Below are 4,309 nucleotides of genomic sequence, written 5' to 3' on the forward strand. Positions count from 1 at the left end.
TGGACACACAAAATCCAAAGAGCAAAGATATTATGGCCTCACATGTTCTGCCAGATCCACAGGGAAAATAAACTGTGTATCGGTATCAGAATGCATGTGCTTGGGTCTTTATAAAAGGAAGAATAGTAAAATACATGTATTGTTCTCATGGCAGAGTCTGGTTTAGTCTTCTAGGCTAAAATTTGAGTTCCACAAATTCTTAAGAGTCCATATAAATTTTTTGGTTAAAATGTCCCTCCAAGTACTGCTCTCTAGATGTATAATCACTTTCTCTATTGATAAATACTTAAAAACAATGAAGCCATAAATTCAAGAAGCACAGAGCTGGCATTTGTGTCACTCAGTATTTTAATTCAGAGCCTAGATTAGTGCCTGACCATTACTGAAGAAAAGGAAGGAGGGAGGGAGGGAGGGAGGGAAAGAGGAAGGAAGGAAGAAAAGGAGGGACGGAGGGAGGGAGAGAGGGAGGGATGGAGGAGAGAAGAATAAGGGGAGGGGAGAGAAGAGTAGGGGAGGGGAGAGAAGAGTAGGGGAGGGGAGAGAAGAGTAGGGGAGAAAAGAGAAAGGAAGGGAAGGGAAGAGAAGGGAAGGAGGAAAGAAATAGAAATTCTGTTGCTCAGAATGGACAAAAAATAAGCATACCGATTTACAGATGACTTAACAAGCATATCTCTGATGGGGGCTATTTTAACTTGTCCTTTTAACAAACCTGTGAGGAAGATAGTTTCAAGCTGACATTCATTTTACCATAAGTGATAAAGGAGTTATCTGATTGGAGATAGTTTCAGAAAATAGTTAAAGCTTTATTTTCATTACAATTGCACAGTTCTTAGGTCTGTATCTTTGCATATATCCCTGACTCAGGGTTTTTTAAGGTAGAAGTCATTGGACATAAAAAACAAAAATACCCCCTGTGTTACACTTTCTTCAGTCACAGTGAACCACCGTTATTTTGCATGCACTATGCGTAAATTACATTCAATAAAAGTTGCGATTTTAAAAAACCCCATAAAGCATATGTAAGTTCTAACCAACATAATAAAATCAATGAAATTCCAAGCATGTCTGCGGCTGCATCCTGAATTCATCTCAGATCCCAAGTGATACAATACAAATGAAATGGAACACTTCACCCCATTCTACAAATTCCCTCTGCAGCCTTTATAGCAGGATGAGTTACGGTGCAGCTGAAAGACTCACAAGCCCAGTGCTTTGTGCAGTGCTTGTTTTGTAACATGTGACATGTTGGGTGTGGGAGAGTCTGGACTCAATTATGGTCTGCTCTAGGTTGGAAGCAGCAAGAATTTTACACAGATCAGTCCTTCTTTGGGATGGGGTGGGGGTGGGGCAGACTGTGAATCTTTTCAGGAGCAGAAGCATCTTACCAGGACTGAGGCTGAGACCACACTGTGCCTGTTGACAAGCTGGGCACGTTGCCCGCATCCATTCCATAAATGTTCTCGTGGCCCCCCTTCCTCACAAGCTGAATGCTGGGAAGTGACAGGTGCACAAGTAGACCAGGCTGGCTCAGTGTCTGACTGTTTGAACGGCTGGGACTTTCTGTCTGACAGGATTTACCCAGTCATGATGGATGGTGGCTGGAGCACAGGAAAGAGAAAGGGAAGTGGGAAAGGAAACTAACTGTATTACACCATGGGGGTCTGTAAAATGCCCACCTATGAAATGATACGAGGAGCTCAATATCTGACAAGAGTTGAGGGAATTAAGAGTAATTTGATTACAGGTGCTCAACTGGCATTCATTTTCCTCTTATTATCTGAGAACCTTCCCTCGAGAGAGAGCACTAACCTTCAAAAGGAGCAGATGAATGGCTCTATTAAAAGCACTGTAGTTTGTTCATGGCTCTGTAGCATCTGACCATTTTATGAACCCAGTGGAATTGTAAATAGGAAACAGAAGAGAGGAAATGTCTTCCTCAAACAGTGTACAGATGACTCTATCTGTCTTGGGCGATTTGTAATCCTGAAAGGGAGTTCACACATGGACAGAATGATGTAGGATAGTGATATCTGCTCCCACCCCTTCAAACCCCAATCTTGAATATATCTCTTAAAGGTCAGACATTTCAAATATTATGTTTTGTCAAACTGTGATAGTCTCTTATTAAAAATAAATAGATAAAATACCTAAGTTAGATATGCTTGGTTTTAAATAATTTGTGTTGATATTATATATATTTAATATGTAATATATAATATATATATTATATATATTTGGTTCATTTTAATCTCAGTTAAAAATAAATCCTTAGATTTTTTTTATGTTTTCTTTCAAGCACAATTTTTGTAATAGTAACATCTATGAATGAAACATATTTTACTGAAATAATTCATAAGTACATAAACCCCACTGGTTTATCTCTTATGAAACTATATGGCAATACCAACTTTCCTTCCACTAGTAAAAAGCAAGATGAATAAAACTGATCTAAAACAAAGTCTCCAATATTAGTATTACTCTTGTGTCATTTAATCTTTACTTACAAAAATAAACTAAATGGTTCACTGGTGTCATAACTTGTTTAATAGCTTACTTCTGGTATCATTGATGAAGATACGCTAATATCTACATCTTACCAATGGGATTAAGAACTTGGATACTAATATGCAACATATGTAGAAGAATGCCCAAAGATTCAGAAATTCAGAAACAGTAATTCATGTGAGATATAAATAACTGTGTGAACTCCCCTATTCTTTTAAAGAAATTTGGGGCACCTGGGTGGCTCAGTCAGTTAAGCATCTGGCTTCAGCTCAGATCATGATCTCACAGTTTGTGGGTTTGAGCACTGCACCGGGCTCTGTGCTGACAGCTCAGACCCTGGAGCTTGCTTCAGATTCTGTGTCTCCCTCTCTCTCTGCCCATCCCCTGCTCATGCTCTGTCTCTCTCTGTCTCTCAAAAAATGAACACACATTAAAAAAATTTTTTTTAAAGAAATCTGGGATGGGGATAAGAACTAATGCATTAAAATCCCGATAGTAGGTGTATCAAAGGAAACTTTCTTTTGTCAAAATATGTTAACTGAACATGAACTATAAAGCACCAATTAAATATATGAATTACAAAACCTGCTTTAAAAGTGTACTTTTACACACACCAAAAGTAATAATACCAAAAGGTGGCAAGTGTATCAAAAATTTTTCAGCTTAAGTCTATTCAGTAATTTTACTACTCCAGAAACAACTTTTTAAACTTCCCGGAACTTCTTAAGAATTTGTAATATTTCCTTCAAAACATTATGGAAATATCCAAAAGCCATTTTGTTTATTGCCTGAAGAATGAAATTGGTAGGTTAGGAACAGGATCTGAATTCAACTTTTTAACAGTGATAATGACACTATCTTTCATTAAGAATAATCTGTTGTTGAGGCGCCTGGGAAAGTCAGTCAGTTAGGCATCCGACTTGGCTCAGGTCCTCATCTCATGGTTTGTGAGTTTGAGCCCTACTTTGGCCTCTGTGCGGACAGCTCAGAGTCTAGGGCCAGCTTTGGATTCTGTGTTTTCCTCTCTTTCTGCCCCTCTCTCCCTCATGTGCACTTTCTCTCTCAAAAATAAACATTACAAATTTTTTAAATAATAATCTGTGTTTACAATATGAAGTCCAAAAGTATCTTCATCATTTAATAAAATCACAAACTGTGGAATAACCTTTAAATAATCACTACTTGTCATATTTGTATGACAAAAATATATGAGTTTTCATGCTAATATGAGATTATAAGTAGATAATTATTTAATTCAATAGGTCACATAATCTTAAAACTATAAATGTTAGATTATTTTTCTGATATACTTAAAAATTTACTACCATAAAGCCTACCATAGAAATTCACTATGAACCAAATGGTGGTATGAACAGTATGTTTTCTTTACTATAAATACTTCTAATAAAAGTTAACTAACAGTGAGTATGTACTGTTGTGCCCAGCACAAGAAAAAGGAGAAAGGTATTCCTCTCATTATCACATTTACTTCTCATACTATACAATCATTGCCTTCATTTTACAAGTGAGAAAAACAAGGCTTAAAGAGATTAAGAAACTTGTCCAAAGGTTTAGGAGACTCTTTAACAACCATAAAGGCCTTTATCCTCACAGTACAACTGATGGTTCTCTGTTTCTCCTGGGAAACAAATGAAATTAATGCAGTGTGACTGGTCTTCTCTTCTAAAAAAGGCACATAAAGATCTGCATCTTTCTTAGAAGAGTGAAAATTTTCATTTTCATGACAGTGAATGGAACTTCTAAACCTTGCAAATTTTCTGCTGAGGAAAAAAAACTCTGTTCA

This window comes from Hyaena hyaena, unplaced genomic scaffold, assembly GCF_003009895.1.
Source record: "Hyaena hyaena isolate Hyena2069 unplaced genomic scaffold, ASM300989v1 scaffold_593, whole genome shotgun sequence".
Classification (NCBI taxonomy): Eukaryota; Metazoa; Chordata; class Mammalia; order Carnivora; family Hyaenidae; genus Hyaena; species Hyaena hyaena.